Raw genomic sequence first — 23,230 nt, 5'->3', positions numbered from 1 at the left:
AGTTGCTTGAGAGCTACAGCCGCAGCTGCAGCTTCCATTCGACAATCTGCTGGTTTAGTAATGAACAACATGCTAGTGGTTATGGTTCCTCATGCTGTGGATACACTCATGAACCGAACCAAGACGCAGCACCTTACCAGTGCTAGATTATCAGGTTATGAACTGACACTGTTAGCTAGTCATATTCAGATCAAGAGATGCAATGTATTGAATCCAGCAACATTGTTGCCGACTAGCCAAGAGTCGAGTGATTCCGAACCACACGACTGTTGTTTCAAAACTGAGGAAGAAACAAAAGGACGAATTGATCTAAAAGACACTCCGTTATCAGATCCAGATGGCACGCTGTATGTTGATGGGTCTTGCTTTAAATTGGAGAATGGTGATGTAACTGCTGCTTATGCAGTAACGACTTTGAGTACGATTGTGGAGACTGCAAGAGTGAGTCAGAATTCTGCCCAGGCTGCAGAATTGATTGCGCTAACAAGAGCGTGCGTTTTAGCTAAGGGAAAGAGAGTGAATGTGTTCACAGATAGTCAGTACGCGTTCGGCGTGGCCCATAGTTTTGGCCGTTTGTGGAAAGAGAGAGGTTTCATTACGTCCCATGGGACTAAGATTCAACATGGTCAGCTAGTTAATGACTTGTTGGAATCTCTAACCTTGCCGACTGAAGTTGCGATTGTGAAATGCAGTGCTCATAAAGCAATCACGGATGATGTTGGTCGTGGGAATGCTTTTGCCGATGAGACTGCAAAACAGACAGCTAGAAATCGTCCACGGGTTTGTCCTGGCCAGACGCATTGCCTTTGGCTTTGCTATCAACAAGAGCAATTGTACATTCTAGAGTAGGGCTTAGTCCATATGAAATAGTTTTTGGTCGTCCTGCAAATGTTTGGGGGGTACCTAGACCAAAAGAATTCAAGCAGCTGGAATACCCAATGTTAATTGATTACCTTTTCGACTTGACTGCTAAATTGAGTCTTATTCACCAACAGGTTTTCGATGCATTGCCAAAGCCACCGGAGAGTCCAGGCCATCAGCTGAAACCGGGTGACCAGGTGGTCATTAGAAATTTTGCAAGAACGAAAAATCTTCAGCCCAGATTCATTGGCCCTTTTCAAGTCTTACTAGCAACGAGAACTGCTATTCGTGTGGCCGGAAGGAAGAACTGGATCCATACGACACATGTCAAACGTGTGCCTCTGCCACTTCCTTACGACAACTGGGTAAAGAAAGGAATCGGTGCCTCTGAAACGGAACAAGTCCCCAGGTTCATACCTTTCAGCGATGCAGAACTGATCACGGATACATCAAACACTGACTCTCCTCCTGAAACTGCTCTTTTGAACCCTGAACATTTGTCATCTGAAAACGTGAACATTGCAACGTCGGCTGAAAATACACTGTTTCCAGATCAGACAGCTCCTGCAAAACTGAGATACAACTTGCGACCTCGCAATATGGACAAATAAAGCAGGAAACTGCCTATTTTCAGATTTGAATTTTCTATACATTGCCTCCAGCCAGGAAGTTTGCTAATACTTTGTATTTTTTTTCTTTTTGTTTTAAAATTGCCTTGCCGTCTGGGTAGCCGTAGGGTCGTGGCTGTGTGCCTAGTTGAATCTGCGGGGGTCAGACACAAGGTCGATCTTTCTGTTAGTTCTGGGAACTCCCAGGGCTGATAGAGGCATTTTCATCTACGTACACATCATCAGTGGTCGCGAACGGTCGTAGAAGATGGAGCTTCCTGAGCTGCAAAGAAAGAATGTAATTTATGTTCGCAGAAATAGACTGTACAGAATACTTCACAGCAAATGCTTTCTAATGCAATGTGCAGTTACATTTTTAATTGTTTTGATAACGTTGGTGGGTGGAATCATCTTTGGTGTGCATTTGATTTTTATGCCAGTAACTACAGTACCTCCCCTTGATCCTACTACTTCTACGGTTTCTTCTATGCATTCTTTTCACTCATTTCCTGAACACGAACAAGCTCGACGCTCAGAATTTATTAACAATACATTTGTACAGCTCTTGCATCAACACCAACTGGTAGTTAATACTACAGACTGCTGGGTGTGTGGCTTGATACCTCACACTATGGATAAAGGCATTCCCTATCTAGTCTTGCCTTTTACCTACAATGGATCATTTCAGGCCTTTCAGACCATTTTTTCATATGCCCTTGAGACCTATCCTCCGCGTCCACCACGGTCCACTAAATACAACTCAGCCAACAAAGCTTTAGTCCAGGGAATTATTGACATGATTAAAGACGTCAATAATACTCCATCTTACCCTAGAGATGAATTACGGGTGTATTTGAGTTGGAACTCTACAGAGTATCGCCTTAGTTTGGGAGAAAGCAAACGTAAAAGCTCCACTTCAGTTTGGGTCGTGCCTCACCGAGGTCAGGTCTGTTTGCAAGGAAATGGGAGAAATCTGAGAGCTCAGCTAGGGAGGAGTGAGTGCGTTGAGACTTACGTATTTCCGTCTAACTCCTCCCCTGCCTTTCTGACTGCTAGGGGTACCTACTTCATCTGTCAGGACAGAGCATATACATGGCTGCCTGCTGACTTTTCAGGTTCATGTTATATTGCTCGATTGTTACCTCCGACATACACTGCTTCTTCAGATTATCACAAGACCAGAGTAGCAAGAGGTGTCTTCAGCAAGGAAGATACCGCTGGTCAGGAAGCTGGAGACTTCTTCAAAGGGTTCCTTCCGTTTTGGGGGCCTATGGCCAATAGTAGAAATCTACGTCAACTAACACGGGTAGTTGAATCTACTATTACAGAAACGGCTGGTGCCCTTAGTAACTTAACAGCTGAGCTTCAGGCGGATCGTCTCATGTCGTTGCAGAACCGAATGGTTCTAGATGTAATACTTGCAGATCGAGGTGGGGTATGCAGAATGATCCAATCGAGCTGCTGTGTTTTTATTCCCAATAATGCACCGACTGTCTATGAAGCGATCTCTAAGCTACACAAGATTTCCGACTCTATACACGTAGACAAGGGAAACTGGTCCTTCATGGAGTGGTTTTGGACTCTGGTATCAGCGTGGGGATGGAAGGTTCTGATGGTCATTGGTGTCATCCTAGTATTTCTGTTCTCGTGCTGCCTTATTATCCAATGTGGTCCCGCTTTGTGTAGTCTCTGTGCTGCAACCTGTTTCAGAAAACCACCTGCATTAGGAGAAAAGGCACGAGACAGGATGATGATGCAACAACATGTTGCTGACCTAATGAGCATAGAGTTAGACTCTGACATAGACTGAGTAATTGCCTATGTAAGGGCAAAAGGAGGGTCTGAGGTTCCGTGACGATTTTAACCCGTGTTTTCATCATTGTCGTAAACACATGATTTTGGTATCAGTGAACCGCAAATGATCCATTTAGTATATCCTGGTGTTTTCGCTATGCTACGAGCAAGAGCACTCCTGTTATGAACACATTTCTGATCTACCCGTGGCATCCATCTTAGAACACGGAAGCCATTTTGTATTCCTTGCCCTCACATAGTCAATGGACACGCAATGACCTCTTTTCATTTAAGGACACGTAGGCTTTAACCGGCGATTCACCTTGCTAGTGACACGTGCACCTTAGGCCAGCAATGCTGTGGCAGCATGACTCGGCAAGAACTGCCTCCCCAGCCTGAGGCCAGTCCTGCTATACTGGTTCTTGTGTTCGTTGGCCTGATCATGATTAGGCGGCCGAAGCTGGTAACCGTGCCCATTTACGACCCACAAACATCTCTTATCCTGTCTTTCTATCTTCTGCACCTGGCTCTGCTCCTTTCCTTCTGGGCCTTTATTAGGGGGAGGTAACGAAATTTACGATGAGGCGGTCCGGGTCTTGAAAGAGAAATTGACATGGGATTATGATGGAATAGTGGGAACCCCTCATTCGTAATGTTTTGACATCAGATACTGTTGACGATTCCTGTACGACGCCAAATATTTATTGTTTAAGACACAAATGTTTAGAACTGTGGTAACATGTAAAGAATTTGCCCCGAGCAGAATATTTAGTATTTAAGGAGTAACCCTCTTTGTACAAATTGAACAGGCTCCTAGACACTGCCCGTGTGCAGTTTCTGTGACTTCTGTGTCCCTGCAGTAATAAACCTTTGGTCTTTGACGCCACCATCGAGAAGCCCGTGTTTCTGTTTGTTTGTGCACCGAGACAGGTAGAACTCCGGGGTCTTTGGGTGTTATCCCTGACACCTCTGGACAGAACCAAAAAGTCCAGAACTCCAGGTCTCCAATACCATTGACATCTTAGACCGCTCTGTTTTCAAGACTGATTACATCATTTTCTTATTACATTTTGCATATCAATAGTATTTTTTTTTTTTGCAGAGTTTTATATAGCGCAAACTTGACCCAAATCCGAATCGGGTATCAGAGCTCTTTGCAAAGCACCAGTTACGTTGCATGAGGGCACACATTCATTTTTTATTAGGCACGGGGAGATTAAGTGATTTGCCCATAATCAGGGGGGAAGGGCCGAGAAAGATTGGGGACATATGAGAAGCACAGGAAAATGGGTATTGGAGACAGTAGAAACAATGGCAAGAACTAAGGATAGGTGAGTATAAAAGGAAAGAGAGGTAAAGAATGATATAGGAAACAAGAGAGGGATAGACAAGAAGCGAGGAGAGAGAATAGGCAAAGAAAATGAGTCGGTGGGGGAGGGAAGAGAAAGGATGAAAAGGGAAGAGTGGGAGAGAGAATAGACGATGAAAAGGAGAGAGCGGGGAGAGAAGAGAAGCGATGAAAAGGAGAGAGCGGGGAGAGAAGAGAGACAATGAAAAGGAGAGAGCGGAAGAGAGAATAGACGATGAAAAGGAAAGAGCGGGGAGAAAAGAGAGACGATGAAAAGGGGAGAGCAGGAGAGAAGAGAGATGATGAAAAGAAGAGAGCGGGGAAGAGAAGAGAGACGATGAAAAGAGGAGAGCATGAGAGAGAATAGACAATGAAAAGAGAGCGGGAGAGAAGAGAGACGATGAAAAGTAGAGAGCGGGGAAGAGAAGAGAGACGATGAAAAGAGGAGAGCAGGAAAGAGAATAGACGAAGAAAAGTAGAGAGCGGGATATAAGAGAGACGATGAAAAGGGGAGAGCAGGAAAGAGAATAGACGAAGAAAAGTAGAGAGAGGGATACAAGAGAGACGATGAAAAGTAGAGAGTGGGAGAGAAGAGAGACGATGAAAAGAGGAGAGCATGAGAGAGAATAGACAATGAAAAGTAGAGAGCGGGAGAGAAGAGAGACGATAAAAAGAGGAGAGCAGGAAAGAGAATAGACGAAGAAAAGTAGAGAGCGGGATATAAGAGAGACGATGAAAAGGGGAGAGCAGGAAAGAGAATAGACGAAGAAAAGTAGAGAGAGGGATACAAGAGAGACGATGAAAAGTAGAGAGTGGGAGAGAAGAGAGACGATGAAAAGGGGAGAGCAGGAGAGAAGAGAGACGGTGAAAAGAAGAGAGCGGGGAAGAGAAGAGAGACGATGAAAAGAGGAGAGCAGGAGAGAGAATAGACGAAGAAAAGTAGAGAGCGGGATATAAGAGAGACGATGAAAAGTAGAGAGCGGGAGAGAGAATAGACGAAGAAAAGTAGAGAGCGGGGGAGAGAAGAGAGACGATGAAAAGAGGATGTGAGAAGTTGGCCTGGTATGTGATGTTCACTATTCTAGTGAGCACCTTGCACCAGTCCAAACAACCCTTATGGTGATGGTTGTAAAGTCAACCTTATAGACCAGCTATCCTAGTGGTAGCATGGACAAAGCAGTCTTAGGCTAAACTCAAGAGGGCATGTGAAGCCAGCTGTTTTACCATATGCAATCCCCTTGCCTTAATACCAAGTGAAAGGACACCACACAGGTTGTATATCAAAATATATATGTATTTATTTCTAACACAATCCTCTGAACTCTTTATGAAGTCAGAGGCACCAGCACATAACAAGATACTTAATTAAAATACAATAAGTTGCACAAAATACAGTAATGCCCTAGGGGCACTTCAAACCATATATTAAAATAGTGGTATAAGAACCACGTCACAAACAAAGGATAGGCCTAGGGCCTGGAGAATCGCTGGGGCTACGCTGTACTACCAATGGATAGAGAGCAGGAGGCCCACGGGATGCGCGTGCAGTGTCTCTACACACATGCGAGTTACCATAGAGTTAGAATGGGAAAGAAAGAATTGGAAACTAGTTCTTTTAGGTCACTTCCGGACGGACTAGGGAACAGCTACTTGAAACTAGGACACTAGGATAGTCAATACCCACAGGAGTACCGAAATACTCGCGTTACCTCACCCACAGGAAGCGGGTGCATAGGTGTCAAAGTGTGTCGGGTTTCGTCGCTGATTCCTATGGAGCCTTGGAGAAAGATGCTGCAGGCGACCAGGAGAGAAGTGTCCGGGTGGATCCAAGGGTGGATCGAGGATGAAGAGTACCTGAAAGCAGAGGGGACAGAGTCTGGGTCACTAGCCAGTGACCAGGATGGAACCAGGAAGGAACCAGGCGATGTCGCGAAGCAATCAGGTGATGTCGTGAAGTTTGTCTCTGCAGCCCCATGGACCAGGAGGTGTCAACGACAATCAGGCGCTGGATAAAGACTGTCCTACAAAGGCTCTCGCTGTCAGCGGTGTCAGCTTCCGGATTGGAGTCAACAAGCCTTGGCAAAGGCAACCCACGCAGGAATCAAAGAGGGCTTCTTAATCAGACCAGCATGTTCTGATGGGCTGCTCCTTTTCAGGGGAGCAAGGGCCAGTCAGGAGCAACCATACCAGCAGTGCAAATCAAAAGTTTTGTCATCACAGAGGCCACTAGCCAACGGGCAAGTGACCGGACAGACGCGTCGAGCAGGAAAATGCAGAAGGGCCCCACGCAGAACTCGTGGAGTGTGGAGGGCTGATCTTCAGTGCAGTTGGTGCACGGGGCTGGGGATTCTCAATCTCCAATGCACAACTTCGAGGGTGCCTCAGAAGTTGCAGGGAAAGCAATTCGCTGGCTTTCCAAGATGGCCGGTCCCACGTCTCTCGTCGCCTCCACAGGTCTCAGCTCTGCTGTGACTGTGGATCGGGCTGTTGGAAGTCTGGAAGTCCGGGTCTTGTCAAGCTCTGTGCTCGGGCTCCGGCGGGAGCGTCAACAAAGCAAACCGTTGACCGCTTGATGGTGCCTGCTTGTGAAGGGTGGTCACTCATTGACCACAAGGGAGATTTTTCAGTCTTCTACGTCGAGTAGGATGTCGAAGGTCCAGAGTTTCGTATCAGAGTTTCAATCAGGATAAATCTAAAGTCTTGGGACTCAGGTCCTACCTATATACCAAATTTAGGGGCTGGATTACCTGCTAGGTCCCTCCTGTGGGTGGGACCCAGGAAGGGGGTGGTTACACCCCTTTCCCTTTGTCCAGTTTCACGCCAGAGCTGGGGCTGGAGTGCCCCAGCACCGGTTTGAACGGGAATAAGCATGGGACACCCTGTGTGCCCCAGGCAGTGTCTCATTTCATTCAGCCCTCCCTGCCCCAACACACCATAGCCTGTCTGGGGTGGTGCTAGCACCTCCCAAGATAGGAAACCTATTGTCCAAGCCTCCCTCGCTGGAAGGACTCCCAGCAGCAGGAGGTCAGTCTTGTGTCTGTGGCAGCAGCATCCATTTTGTGATGCTGAGGCTCTGGTTAACTTTAACCAGGATTAGTAGGAACAACATGTCTTCTCCCTCTAGAAGGGTGGAATGCTACCCCCATCACCAGAACTGGCAAGGGGGTAGTATTCCAAAGCGTATGACACCTTACACGACATGTTTCGATAAAGCCAAACCAGAGTTAGCATTTAACCGCGAGGTTCATAATGCACTTAAGAGTATATGGTATGGCAATATCATAGAACAGCTATAAGAACATGGTTCCGAAAGCTGCAGACAGGCTCAGCTCATGCTAGAGCACCCTCTCACATAAAACCAAGCACTCTGCCTTCAGGATTGTTAAGGCCTGCCATAGGAGTGACTTATAGGTGCATATGTGTCTATATATAAGGGTAGGTATAGGAATACTATACCTAAACAAGGGTTGATTACACAACCTTGTCCCAGCTGAGTGATCAGCCAGTTGTGTCATTTTGGATGGCCTGCCAGGGGTGGCATGAGATATGCTGCAGCCCCTGGTAGGCCTTGGGTGCACCTATGCCCTGGGTACCTATAGTACACTGTACAGGGACTCGTAAGAGTGACCCAAATCCCAATTGGTGATGCACCTAAAGTACATGGTGAGAAATTTAGAGAGAGAACAGCAGGCTGTGGGTCTGATTAGCAGGCCCACAGCCACATTAAGTCGAAAACCAGTGAAGCAAAAAGCAAAAGGTGGGGTGACTATAGGAAAGCAGACCCTACTCTCCTACAGGGGAGAGCAGGAGAGAACGGGAGAGAAGAGAGACGATGAAAAGAGGAGAGCAGGAGAGAGAATAGACGATGAAAAGTAGAGATCGGGAGAGAAGAGAGACGATGAAAAGAGGAGAGCAGGAGAGAGAATAGACGATGAAAAGTAGAGATCGGGACAGAAGAGAGACGAAGAAAAGAGGAGAGCAGGAGAGAGAATAGACGATGAAAAGTAGAGAGCGGGGGAGAAGAGAGACGATGAAAAGAGGAGAGCAGGAGAGAGAATAGACAATGAAAAGTAGAGAGCGGGAGAGAAGAGAGACGATGAAAAGTAGAGAGTGGGAGAGAAGAGAGACGATGAAAAGAGGAGAGCAGGAGAGAGAATAGACAATGAAAAGTAGAGAGCGGGAGAGAAGAGAGACGATGAAAAGTAGAGAGTGGGAGAGAAGAGAGACGATGAAAAGAGGAGAGCAGGAGAGAGAATAGACAATGAAAAGTAGAGAGCGGGAGAGAAGAGAGACGATGAAAAGTAGAGAGTGGGAGAGAAGAGAGACGATGAAAAGAGGAGAGCAGGAGAGAGAATAGACAATGAAAAGTAGAGAGCGGGAGAGAAGAGAGACGATGAAAAGAGGAGAGCAGGAGAGAGAATAGACAATGAAAAGTAGAGAGCGGGAGAGAAGAGAGACGATGAAAAGAGGAGAGCAGGAGAGAGAATAGACAATGAAAAGTAGAGATCGGGAGAGAAGAGGGACGATGAAAAGAGGAGAGCAGGAGAGAGAATAGACGATGAAAAGTAGAGATCAGGACAGAAGAGAGATGATGAAAAGTAGAGAGTGGGAGAGAAGAGAGACGATGAAAAGAGGAGAGCAGGAGAGAGAATAGACAATGAAAAGTAGAGAGCGGGAGAGAAGAGAGACGATGAAAAGTAGAGAGTGGGAGAGAAGAGAGACGATGAAAAGGGGAGAGAAGAGAGACGATGAAAAGAAGAGAGCAGGAGAGAGAATAGACAATGAAAAGTAGAGAGCGGGAGAGAAGAGAGACGATGAAAAGAGGAGAGCAGGAGAGAGAATAGACAATGAAAAGTAGAGAGCAGGAGAGAAGAGAGACGATGAAAAGAGGAGAGCCGGAGAGAATAGACAATGAAAAGTAGAGAGAGGGATACAAGAGAGACGATGAAAAGTAGAGAGTGGGAGAGAAGAGAGACGATGAAAAGGGGAGAGAAGAGAGACGATGAAAAGAAGAGAGCAGGAGAGAGAATAGACAATGAAAAGTAGAGAGCGGGAGAGAAGAGAGACGATGAAAAGAGGAGAGCAGGAGAGAGAATAGACAATGAAAAGTAGAGAGCAGGAGAGAAGAGAGACGATGAAAAGAGGAGAGCCGGAGAGAATAGACAATGAAAAGTAGAGAGAGGGATACAAGAGAGACGATGAAAAGTAGAGAGTGGGAGAGAAGAGAGACGATGAAAAGAAGAGAGCAGGAGAGAGAATAGACAATGAAAAGTAGAGAGAGGGATACAAGAGAGACGATGAAAAGTAGAGAGTGGGAGAGAAGAGAGACGATGAAAAGAGGAGAGCATGAGAGAGAATAGACAATGAAAAGTAGAGAGCGGGGAGAGAAGAGAGACGATGAAAAGAGGAGAGCAGGGGAGAGAATAGACAATGAAAAGTAGAGAGCAGGAGAGAAGACAGACGATGAAAAGAGGAGAGCCGGAGAGAATAGACAATGAAAAGTAGAGAGCGGGAGAGAAGAGAGACGATGAAAAGAGGAGAGCAGGAGAGAGAATAGACAATGAAAAGTAGAGAGCGGGAGAGAAGAGAGACGATGAAAAGAGGAGAACCGGAGAGAATAGACAATGAAAAGTAGAGAGCGGGAGAGAAGAGAGACGATGAAAAGAGGAGAGCAGGAGAGAGAATAGACAATGAAAAGTAGAGAGCGGGAGAGAAGAGAGACGATGAAAAGAGGAGAGCAGGGGAGAGAATAGACAATGAAAAGTAGAGAGCGGGAGAGAAGAGAGACGATGAAAAGAGGAGAGCAGGAGAGAGAATAGACAATGAAAAGTAGAGATCGGGACAGAAGAGAGACGATGAAAAGAGGAGAGCAGGAGAGAGAATAGACGATGAAAAGTAGAGAGCGGGAGAGAAGAGAGACGATGAAAAGAGGAGAGCCGGAGAGAGAATAGACGATGAAAAGTAGAGATCAGGACAGAAGAGAGATGATGAAAAGTAGAGAGTGGGAGAGAAGAGAGACGATGAAAAGAGGAGAGCAGGAGAGAGAATAGACAATGAAAAGTAGAGAGCGGGAGAGAAGAGAGACGATGAAAAGTAGAGAGTGGGAGAGAAGAGAGACGATGAAAAGAGGAGAGCAGGAGAGAGAATAGACAATGAAAAGTAGAGAGCGGGAGAGAAGAGAGACGATGAAAAGTAGAGAGCGGGAGAGAAGAGAGACGATGAAAAGAGGAGAGCAGGAGAGAGAAGAGAGACGATGAAAAGTAGAGAGCAGGAGAGAGAATAGACAATGAAAAGTAGAGAGCGGGAGAGAAGAGAGACGATGAAAAGTAGAGAGCGGGAGAGAAGAGAGACGATGAAAAGAGGAGAGCAGGAGAGAGAAGAGAGACGATGAAAAGTAGAGAGCAGGAGAGAGAATAGACAATGAACAGTAGAGAGCGGGGAGAGAAGAGAGACGATGAAAAGAGGAGAGCAGGGGAGAGAATAGACAATGAAAAGTAGAGAGCGGGAGAGAAGAGAGACGATGAAAAGAGGAGAGCAGGAGAGAGAATAGACAATGAAAAGTAGAGAGCGGGAGAGAAGAGAGACGATGAAAAGTAGAGAGTGGGAGAGAAGAGAGACGATGAAAAGAGGAGAGCAGGAGAGAGAATAGACAATGAAAAGTAGAGATCGGGACAGAAGAGAGACGAAGAAAAGAGGAGAGCAGGAGAGAGAATAGACGATGAAAAGTAGAGAGCGGGAGAGAAGAGAGACGATGAAAAGAGGAGAGCAGGAGAGAGAATAGACGATGAAAAGTAGAGAGAGGGATACAAGAGAGACGATGAAAAGTAGAGAGTGGGAGAGAAGAGAGACGATGAAAAGAGGAGAGCATGAGAGAGAATAGACGATGAAAAGTAGAGAGCGGGAGAGAAGAGAGACGATGAAAAGAGGAGAGCCGGAGAGAGAATAGACGATGAAAAGTAGAGATCAGGACAGAAGAGAGACGAAGAAAAGAGGAGAGCAGGAGAGAGAATAGACGATGAAAAGTAGAGAGCGGGAGAGAAGAGAGACGATGAAAAGAGGAGAGCAGGAGAGAGAATAGACGATGAAAAGTAGAGAGCGGGAGAGAAGAGAGACGATGAAAAGAGGAGAGCCGGAGAGAGAATAGACGATGAAAAGTAGAGATCAGGACAGAAGAGAGATGATGAAAAGTAGAGAGTGGGAGAGAAGAGAGACGATGAAAAGAGGAGAGCAGGAGAGAGAATAGACGATGAAAAGTAGAGATCGGGACAGAAGAGAGACGATGAAAAGAGGAGAGCAGGAGAGAGAATAGACGATGAAAAGTAGAGAGCGGGAGAGAAGAGAGACGATGAAAAGAGGAGAGCCGGAGAGAGAATAGACGATGAAAAGTAGAGATCAGGACAGAAGAGAGATGATGAAAAGTAGAGAGTGGGAGAGAAGAGAGACGATGAAAAGTAGAGAGTGGGAGAGAAGAGAGACGATGAAAAGAGGAGAGCAGGAGAGAGAATAGACAATGAAAAGTAGAGAGCGGGAGAGAAGAGAGACGATGAAAAGTAGAGAGCGGCAGAGAAGAGAGACGATGAAAAGAGGAGAGCAGGAGAGAGAAGAGAGACGATGAAAAGTAGAGAGCAGGAGAGAGAATAGACAATGAAAAGTAGAGAGCGGGAGAGAAGAGAGACGATGAAAAGTAGAGAGCGGGAGAGAAGAGAGACGATGAAAAGAGGAGAGCAGGAGAGAGAAGAGAGACGATGAAAAGTAGAGAGCAGGAGAGAGAATAGACAATGAAAAGTAGAGAGCGGGGAGAGAAGAGAGACGATGAAAAGAGGAGAGCAGGGGAGAGAATAGACAATGAAAAGTAGAGAGCGGGAGAGAAGAGAGACGATGAAAAGAGGAGAGCAGGAGAGAGAATAGACAATGAAAAGTAGAGAGCGGGAGAGAAGAGAGACGATGAAAAGTAGAGAGTGGGAGAGAAGAGAGACGATGAAAAGAGGAGAGCAGGAGAGAGAATAGACAATGAAAAGTAGAGATCGGGACAGAAGAGAGACGAAGAAAAGAGGAGAGCAGGAGAGAGAATAGACGATGAAAAGTAGAGAGCGGGAGAGAAGAGAGACGATGAAAAGAGGAGAGCAGGAGAGAGAATAGACGATGAAAAGTAGAGAGAGGGATACAAGAGAGACGATGAAAAGTAGAGAGTGGGAGAGAAGAGAGACGATGAAAAGAGGAGAGCATGAGAGAGAATAGACGATGAAAAGTAGAGAGCGGGAGAGAAGAGAGACGATGAAAAGAGGAGAGCCGGAGAGAGAATAGACGATGAAAAGTAGAGATCAGGACAGAAGAGAGACGAAGAAAAGAGGAGAGCAGGAGAGAGAATAGACGATGAAAAGTAGAGAGCGGGAGAGAAGAGAGACGATGAAAAGAGGAGAGCAGGAGAGAGAATAGACGATGAAAAGTAGAGAGCGGGAGAGAAGAGAGACGATGAAAAGAGGAGAGCCGGAGAGAGAATAGACGATGAAAAGTAGAGATCAGGACAGAAGAGAGATGATGAAAAGTAGAGAGTGGGAGAGAAGAGAGACGATGAAAAGAGGAGAGCAGGAGAGAGAATAGACAATGAAAAGTAGAGAGCGGGAGAGAAGAGAGACGATGAAAAGTAGAGAGTGGGAGAGAAGAGAGACGATGAAAAGAGGAGAGCAGGAGAGAGAATAGACAATGAAAAGTAGAGAGCGGGAGAGAAGAGAGACGATGAAAAGTAGAGAGTGGGAGAGAAGAGAGACGATGAAAAGTAGAGAGCGGGAGAGAAGAGAGACGATGAAAAGGGGAGAGAAGAGAGACGATGAAAAGAAGAGAGCTGGGGGAGAGAAGAGAGGATGAAAAAGAGAGAGCAGGAGAGAGAAAAGATGTTGAAAAAGAGAGAACGAGAGAGAGAAGAGTCGATGGAAATGAGGACGGGGAGAGAGAAGAGCGAAATAGGTGGAATACAATTCTCAGAAACAGGCGCGCGGGATGGGGAAGAGGGTGGAGAACTGAATGGAAGCATGGAGCGAAGGAGAAAGAGAAAAGCAGAACAGAGAAGAGGGAGGCAAAAGCACAATGATGGAGCGAGAGAGAGGGGAGGGAGTGTGGAAGAGAAAATAGTACATTTGGGAAATAGAAGAGTTAGGAAAAACTAGGGAAGACTGAAGTATTGGGAAGAAGAGATGAGAGACTGGAAAAGAACAGGGAAAATAAGGGAAGAGGGGAGGCCTCCCCCCCACACACACTGTGCCTTTCTCTCCCTCACAAGCCCCGCCGAGGTCCCTCTTTCAGAGTCCCTCCTGGGAGCAGCCCACTGAGCGGGGAGGGTGGGGGTGGCACAGATCTCCTGCTGGGTGGCGGCCACCCACAGCAGTTTTTTATTGTGTACAGAAATGTCATTTTCCAGCACAAATTGAGGCTGGAAGCTGCAGCGGCCGCAGAAACACGTTGGTGAGACGCGGTTACCTTGTCAGATGGCTTTATCCGCATTACGCCTTGTTCTTTACAGCCCTGAAAGCCCAGCTCCCTGCATCCGGCAGATGTAATCTGCTGGATATAGTCTCTGCCGCCTTCAGCCGTGAGACAGCTCAGTGGGTTCAAGCACCTTCTACAACTGCGTGTGTGAAAGCTTCGAGTGGACGATTCACCATCCGCAGGGGTGAGCGAGCCCCGGAAAGCTCGAGCCAGGCCCGAGCCAGTTGCTCGGCTATGGTTCAGCTCGAGGTCCTCTTGAAACCCCAAGCCCAAAACGAGGGGAACTTTCACGAGATGAGGTGGCCTAGTGGCTGCAATTCTGGGCATGCACCACTGGCAACCCGTAGGGGTTCCATCCAACCGTGCCTCTGTATCCTGTGAATGCCTTCCAATCTCACTGTGGCAAAAAGTAAAAAAAGAAACAAAAAATATATATATAATTATTTTTATATACATGGATTGTGAAAGCTGTGTGAGTGTGTGTGTGAATAGCCGTGTGGGTCTGTGAGTGAGTATATATATTTTTTGAATAGGGTATGGATCTGCTGATCCGAATCCAGAAGGAACTGCGTATTCCTGTGTGGTTTTAAAAGAAATGTTTTTTGGACAGTTACTTGCTCATGAGGGGTCCCGAATATAGCACACTACAACGCGTACATTCACAATGCGGTAGTTTACAACGGGGTCATTACAACGACAGTGTCGTTACCACGCGTACCCTCACATAGCAAGTCATATCAACGGCTTGCTGTAGGGGGCGCGCTGGACTCAGGAATAGTATTAATTACTATTCCTACTCCAATTTGTGCAACAGCAGGGAAGGTGCTGGATTTAAAATCCAACACATTCTCGGGTGTTGCACGCCCCCTAGAGCAAGTCATTGATACGACTTGCGATGTAATGGCACACGCGGTAACAACGCGGTTGTTGTAACGACCGTGTTGACGGTCGCTATAACGACCCCTTTCGTAGTCATTGTAACGACTGCATTGTAAACTACTGAAACGCTGTTTTCCAGCGTCCCTCACAGACCACTCCATTAGTCCCATGAGGTCAGGGTACCTCTTCCCTAACCCCTATTATCAATTTTTTATTTTATTTCCCCACTGAGATCCGAGTCCTGATGAACAGAATGGCAGCTGCAACTTTCCTCTCAGGTTGCGGCCAGACGATCACAGCATTGCTGTTGGCGTGTGGATTCGCGACTCTGCTGTGGATGCAGGTCCCTATATATACAAATTTGTTTTAGGCTAAATATCTATAAAACTACTGAACAGATATACAGCAAATAATAAAAACCACGATCTGCGGACGAAAAGCTAGCTTTCTGCCAAATTTCTGTAATTCCTTCCAACAGTTCGGCTGTAGTCATGTCTAAAGGTCCTATGGAAACTAACATGGTGAAAACGTATTTTGGAACCGCCCATTTCTCTTGGCCCCCGCTTCATGAACTACCCTGAAACTTTTCAGACAGCAGCTGAAGCAACGGGCCAACTTTTTGTGCAAATTTCATGAAGATTCATCAACTGGCACCAAAGATATAGGAAACTGAAAATCACCATTATGTTAGAAACTAGGTCTTAACTATAACTACATACTGGTGACCGCTATATATATATATATATATATATATATATATATATATATATATACATATATATAAAACTCAAGGTTTGCCTGCTGTAAGGACGCCACAAAACAAGTCTACTGGAATGAATTCCTTGCTGTACCAGCCATCGGACTTCTGAGGCTATTTGGTATGCTGTTGAAGAAAGGGAGGGGAGAAGGGTGTCCTCCTTTCTCCTACAACTTCGCTGCTCAAGCGCATATTTTGGAACAATGCGGCATCAAAAGCATTTGGCAGTAATTGTTTAAGCAGCACCAGGTTGTTACAGAGAAATGTGATACTGGATGGCATAACGCTATACAGCAGCAAGGCATTCATTCCAGTACACTTGCAAACACTTACCTGATGCATGCTGGGACCCGCAGTTCAGCCACTGCGGGACGGATTCCACTTGGAAATAATTGTGAGACACACCTACCTATGATTAAGGCGGGAGCAACGCCGAAACGCGTCAGGACGATTTAAATGTGTGTCATTTGCTGCACTGCTCAAGACGAATAAAGTCTGCTTTTCGCTGTAAGACGAAGTTGGGCTCTTTTGTTTAATGTTGGAAATTTGGCAGGATCTCCATTCCTGCTTTCTGAGCCCGCCCTGCAGAGTTGGAGCCCCCGGTAAATGGAACTTGTTTTGGAACTATTGAGTGAGGGGGATGACTCGCTTACAACGGTACCAGCCATCGGACTTCTGAGGCTATTTGGTATGCTGTTGAAGAAAGGGAGGGGAGAAGGGTGTCCTCCTTTCTCCTACAACTTCGCTGCTCAAGCGCATATTTTGGAACAATGCGGCATCAAAAGCATTTGGCAGTAATTGTTTAAGCAGCGCCAGGTTGTTACAGAGAAATGTGATACTGGATGGCATAACGCTATACAGCAGCAAGGCATTCATTCCAGTACACTTGCAAACACTTACCTGATGCATGCTGGGACCCGCAGTTCAGCCACTGCGGGACCGAGTCCACTTGGAAATAATTGTGAGACACACCTACCTATGATTAAGGCGGGAGCAACGCCGAAACGCGTCAGGACGATTTAAATGTGTGTCATTTGCTGCACTGCTCAAGACGAATAAAGTCTGCTTTTCGCTGTAAGACGAAGTTGGGCTCTTTTGTTTAATATATATATATATATATATATATATATATATATATATATATATATATATATATATATATATATATATATATATATATATATATATATATACATATATATATATGTGTATATATATATATATATATATATATATATATATATATATGTGTGTATATATATATATATATATATATATATATATGAACTCCAACGTATGCAAGGTACAGCACACACGGGCACTCCGGGAAAGTTTCAAAACACCTTTATTTCGCAGACGCGTTTCAGCAGTGGGCTTTCATCAGTGCTCAAGGTGTTCAAGGTATCGATCATTCGTACACAGCGCTCCGTTTTTTTAAAGAGAAGCACTTCTCTCTTGATTGGTCAGTTCTCAATGTGTGGCAGTTGAAACAGGACTACGCCGTACTTGGAAGGTGATGTTTTCAAGTTTAAATAAAGTTCATTAATTTGCAGCACAATTCCATGATGTTTTTAATGCTGTTTGTTGCATTTAGAATTATGTCCGCTACAATGTCAATTGCCCCAAACGCTGTGTACACTTTTCCTCGCCAAGCCTCTTGTAACAGGTCGGAACTGCAGGCAACAATAATTAAAGTTGTACCTTGAATTTGGATAATTCATGACATATGGTCGCGGGCACTTCCTCATATGGAAAAAGCCTCGAGGTAAATGATTTTCTCCACGTATTTATTAAAACTGCTGCATACAGGGAACAGGCAGGTAACTGTCATCTGAATAACATCAGCCAGACCGGTTTCGGGAATTCAGTCGCTTCCTCAATGGCGTTCCGTTGACCAAAGGCAGTTTTTCTTCGCGCACTTTTATTTCTGAAAAACCTGCCCCAGTGGGCGCGGCCATGCGAATGGCCTTCTGGTTCTCGTAGTGCTACGACATCCTTCTCAGTGAGTCTGTCTCATTCGGTCAGCAGAAAATTAAAAGTTTCAAATGCCCATGTGGGTCGATGTTCAGTCCTGCTGAAAACACCTGATGTCTTGCCCAGTCGTTTTAGGAAGATTACCTCCCCTATGCAAATGACACAAGCATGGCGTCATCTTGGGTCTTGGAAAACAGATGGCCTAATAACAACTGAGGAATTTAAATTTCTGCACAATACCCATCCTGTGATGTCGTTTTTATATTTGCTACCCAAATTGCACAAAGAGAAAGTCCCCATACTTGGACGACCTATAATATCAGCCATCAAAAGTATGACAGAGCACATTGGTGAATATATAGATCATTTTTTACAAGAACTAGTAAAAGATTTGCCGTCATACCTAAAAGACACGGGGGACTTTTTATCTCGGATTGATGAATTTGAATGGTCAGAAGGCTTGTTACTATTAACTCTTGATATAGAGTCTTTGTATACAAGCATTAATCATGAACAAGGCTTGAAGGGAGTAGAATATTTTGTTAAGAGTCGTCCAGCTGAATATGTGTCACACAACAAAATGTTATTGTCATTAATCAAATGGTGTCTTGAAAATAACTACTTTGCCTTTGGCGGGGAATTCTATAGACAGACGAGAGGAGTGGCGATGGGGGCCTGCTTCTCCCCGAGCTATGCGTGCTTGCACGTAGGGTTCTGGGAGAGGCAGGTCCTCATGTGTCAATACCAAAATGAGATGACTAGCGGGATTTGCTTGTGGCTACGATTTATAGATGATGTCTTCGTCATCTGGAGAGGAGATATCCAAAGTGCTGTGGAGTTTGTAGAAAGAATCAATGTAAATGATTACAACCTATTTTTTACCTCACATCAGAGCATCAGTAAAATTGAGTTTCTTGATGTTCAGGTTGCTGTAATTGACAACAAACTGACTACAACGGCCTATAGGAAACCGACAGCAGGCAACGCTATTCTTCACGCGTCAAGTGCGCATCCCAAGCATCTAATATCGAGCATACCTTATGGTGAGGTATTGCGACTCAAGCGCATCTGCAGTTCTCCTAAAGAATATGAAAGGTGCAAAGATGAGAGTATAGTAAGATTGCGTGCCAGAGGATATTCAGAAGACACACTTACCAAAGCCATAAACAGAGCTGACACAAAATCAAGATCTGAATTATTACCTATACAAAGAAGGCCTACTGTTGAAGTAGAATCAGGTAAAGAGAAAGATGCGCCTAGATTAATAACCACATTCAGCAGGCAGGAGCGCAAAATAAGAGCCATAATAAACAAAAATTGGCCAATTGTGCTTACAGACAACCCATTAAAGGAAGACCTTCCAAATAAGCCACAGGTGACATTTAGGAGATGTAGGAACATGGCCGCTCAACTGGCACAACCTCTGGGGGCAGGGGCAGCTGCTCCTACATGGATGCCAGTTAAGGAAGGATTTTTTAAGTGCTCCACATGCCGAGCCTGTACCATTGGTGCTAATACCAGCATGTACAATACACCCTTCAGTAAAAATGAGCTAAAGATAAGGGGGAATTTTGACTGCCGCACTGAGTTTGCTGTTTATATTCTAACATGCACCTGCGGCCTAAGATATGTGGGCAGTACGATTTAGCCGGTGCACGTGAGAATATTGCAGCACATCAGAGCAATCATTAACAGTGACTCCACCTATCCGGTGGCTAGACACTTCAAGGCGAGACACAACAAAGACTTCAAGTGTCTATCATATTATGTCATTAATGCGGTTCCGACCCCGAGAAGAGGTGGAGATAGAGAGAACTTGTTAAGACAACTGGAGACTAAGTATATACTTAATCTCAATAGCAAGTCTCCTAATGGCTTAAACACCACTGAGGATATGCATACATTTCTATGAGAAACTCCTGATAAATAACCCAATCTGACATTTTTGCAAAATGAGTTCGTAAAAGAGAATATCACTGATTAGCATCCACATCCGAATGAATTCTTTTTTGATTTAATTCACTTTTTTTTTCATTTTTGTACAGCACCATGCACTTTCTGTCGAGTCTATAAATTTTAATACCGTATGAGCTTTTAGGGGGGGTGATTCTTGGATATCCAGGCTTGGATCTTCAGTACCATGTAACCCAGTGTTAGCTCATAGAAAACAATCATTACAGTTTACATGGGGATAATGGTTCTGATTGTAATAATTTGTAGAGTACAAATTTAACTATTTGCAGCATTTTGCACAGAAACTCAATTTGCACTAATAAGCGTAATTTTGCACAAATCAATTTTATAGGCATTTAAGCCGAGATGTTTAAAATCCATATTGAATATTTTCATAGAATTTTTAATATGAGATGCTTATATAAATTACACATTAGACTGTACATAACCATTTCAATGCATTTATGTTGATATTTTCACCTAATAGCAATGGTCTAAAATTAATGAGAATGAAAATTGGATCTCTTAATAGGCATCTATATATGTTTAAAAAAATTATTTATTATGCAAAATTAACAATCTTGAGAGAATGCATTTATGCAGGAAATTTGTACTCAATTAATATCAGGAAAAACCTATCCGATGATTTTAACTGAATATCATTGTTGGTTGAAGAAATAGCATTGACAGAAGTATTTTTTCACTGTTTACAATCACATGATCGCAATGTTTGAAAAAATGAGTATTTAAAACCATGACAAGCTGCAGTGTCGCTATGTGATCAAGGTTACTGGATAACCGAAATGCGTCATGCCTGTAGTACCATTTTATGCGAGCTATTAAATCTTCTCACTGATAATTTGCCTGCTTTGGAGGTCCTTCTTTCTGTGTGGTGTGGAAATCGCCGAAAAGCAACAGAATTTGCAACGATATATTTATATATATATATATATATATATATATATATATATATATATATATATATATATATATATATATATATATAAAATTAGAAAAAAGAAACAGGGAGTGGGGTCAAACACAATTGCACTTATCCTTAGTACTATTTTAGTAGAAATTTCTAGGTGTCACGGACCGGAGATTCACAGACCCCTAAATCTCCTAAAACAGCAAGTCTTATTTACTACTTTTTCACATACAATGGTCCAGCACACTAATCAATAAATACATTCAGATTCTCAAATATTAATTGTAAAAAAATTATTTCAATTTGGGTCAACGACGATAGCAATTCAGCGGAGTTGTTTGTAGTTCAATCTTTATTCTTTTATTTTATCTTCAAATAAAAACTGTAGCCATAGCCAACGCGTTTCGTCCTTCACGGACTTCTTCAGGGCAGAAAATAATATAGATGAACCAGATGTTTGAGATGGGTGATTTTCCCACATGTTGGAAATGAGCCTCTTTTGTTCCACTGCTTAAGAAGCCCTCATTGGATATCGCTGATCTCAATAGTTACAGGCCCATCGCTAGACTACCGCTTCCAGCCAAACTTATTGAGAAGGCCATGAATTTCCAGCTCTGTGCATTTCTGCGTACCTCGCAGGGTTTGGATTCAGCTCAACATGGGTTCAGGGAAGGACACAGTACCGAGACCGCCCTGATTAAATCTATGGAGGAGGTCAGGAAGGCTTTGGATGCAGGGGGCCAGGCGGTGCTGGTCCTTCTCGACCTGTCCGCGGCCTTCGATACGTTCCACCACAGTGTTCTGGTGGACCGGTTAGAGGACTGCGGGATTCAGGGGAGAGCACTGAGTATCTTGAAAGCTTTCCTTACGAACAGGGTCAGGTGGAGGCAATGGGAGATTTTGAGTCTAGACCTTTCGAACTCCCAGGGGGGTCCCTCAGGGATCCTCCCTAAGCCCCACCTTATTCAACATCTATGTATCCTCTCTTGCCCCGGTGATCCGATCCTACGGGTTTGAGTTAACATCTTATGCTGACGACACGCAGACTGTTGTATCGCTGCTCCCGGGGAAAGAACTAGGTGTGGCGGCTAGGTTTCAGGACTGTATGACAGCAGTCAGCACTTGGATGGCAAAAAGTTGCTTAAAACTGAACTCCTCCAAAACTGAGGTGCTACTATTTGGCTCTAACACTAATCTCTGGAGCCCTAAGTGGTGGCCGGAAGATATGGGGTCCCCTCCTTCCCCTGCAACGAAGGTGAAGAACCTAGGAGTTCTTATTGACGATCACCTTTCCTTTAAACCATAAGTTAAGGCGCTCACCTCTTCCATCCATTGGACTTTGAAAATCATTAGGAAGATCCTCCCCTTCTTACCGGTAGGGAGCAGAAAGACGGTAGTGTCGGCATTAGTGCTCTCCCGCCTTGATTAATGCAACAGTCTACTCCTTGAGGCCCAACAAGGGCTGCTTAATAAGCCACAGGTCTTGCAAAACGCAGCCGCTCGTCTCATCGCCAGACTGCCTAAGTTTTCATCGGTTTCCCGGGAGCTGGAAAAGCTGCACTGGCTCCCGGGACGGAAACGGATTATGTTCAAATCTTTGTGCATAGTCTACAAGGCGCTTCATGGACTGGGCCCAGCGTTTCTCCAACAGCACTTGCAATGGTACATGCCAGGCAGACAATTAAGGTCGGCCTGTTTGTGGCTGATTAAGACAGCCCGCATCAGGAAGGCGCGTTGGGGAGGGCAGAAGCTTCATCAGAGGGGGGGCAAAGGCTTGGAACACCTTGCCTCTGGCCCTAAAGCAAAGTGCGAACCTTCTGGCACTCCGGAAAAATCTGAAAACATGGCTTTTTACGCTCTAGTCAGGAGGCTTGAAATTCAGGGAGGTACCATTTCAGCGCCAGGACACCGGTTGGTAACAGCGCGCTTTACAAATGATATAATAAACAAATAAATAAATAGATGGGCTTTGGTTTTTGTCAGGTACTTAAAGTGTTTCCCAATCGCATAAAACTTGAATTCAGATTGCCTCCAAAAAATGTTCTTGCCATTTCTTTATTTTCAACAAATATGTACTTTTCAAGGAAATTGTAAGAAGAGGTGCTCCTATATCACGGATGCTCCTGTATCCAATATTCAGTCCTGATGTGAGGTCCCCAGTGAGCGGCTCAGTGGGTTACAACTAACATAATCTTCGACATTACAGAGTACAGATCATCAGTAGACATTGACTCTTAGGGCCAGGTCCGGCCTGGGGGACCCACGTGCCCCTGCTCGGTCCCCAGACCCGTCGCCCTGCCTGGCTCTGCCCCCCTCGCTGCCCTTGAGTCCTTCCTCGCTCTTCCTCGCTCTCGGCAGCCGTCGGTATCCCTCCCGTGCGGGGGACGTGCGCGGTTTTCAGATCAGGGCTTCTCTTAGATATATATCCCCCGCTGTGATATTACATTCCACCCTCGTCGGTATTTACAGTTCGGCTTCTATCTGCAGCCCGTGGCTTGTCGATGCTATCTCACCCAGGAGGCATCACTTCCGCTGCCAGAACTAAGCTGTACCGTATATTAGGAAAGAGGGGGGGGGGGTGGAGCGGGGGGATACGAAGGAGGGGGGAGGCAGAGGAACCTGCTTCTCCTAGCTGGTGAAAATAT

The 23,230-nt window shown here is 45.0% G+C and overlaps 1 protein-coding gene across 1 annotated transcript in view; it reads right to left on the bottom strand.

Moving 5' to 3' along the window:
• LOC144821564 (dedicator of cytokinesis protein 2-like) overlaps positions 1 to 23,230 on the bottom strand; it is a 3,201,295-nt gene that overhangs the window by 2,482,682 nt on the left and 695,383 nt on the right. The gene's annotated exons all lie outside the window — the stretch shown is intronic.

The sequence above is a fragment of the Lissotriton helveticus genome, chromosome 2_2, assembly GCF_964261635.1.
Source record: "Lissotriton helveticus chromosome 2_2, aLisHel1.1, whole genome shotgun sequence".
Classification (NCBI taxonomy): domain Eukaryota; kingdom Metazoa; phylum Chordata; class Amphibia; order Caudata; family Salamandridae; genus Lissotriton; species Lissotriton helveticus.
This window is presented reverse-complemented; position numbering and strand designations above follow the sequence as displayed.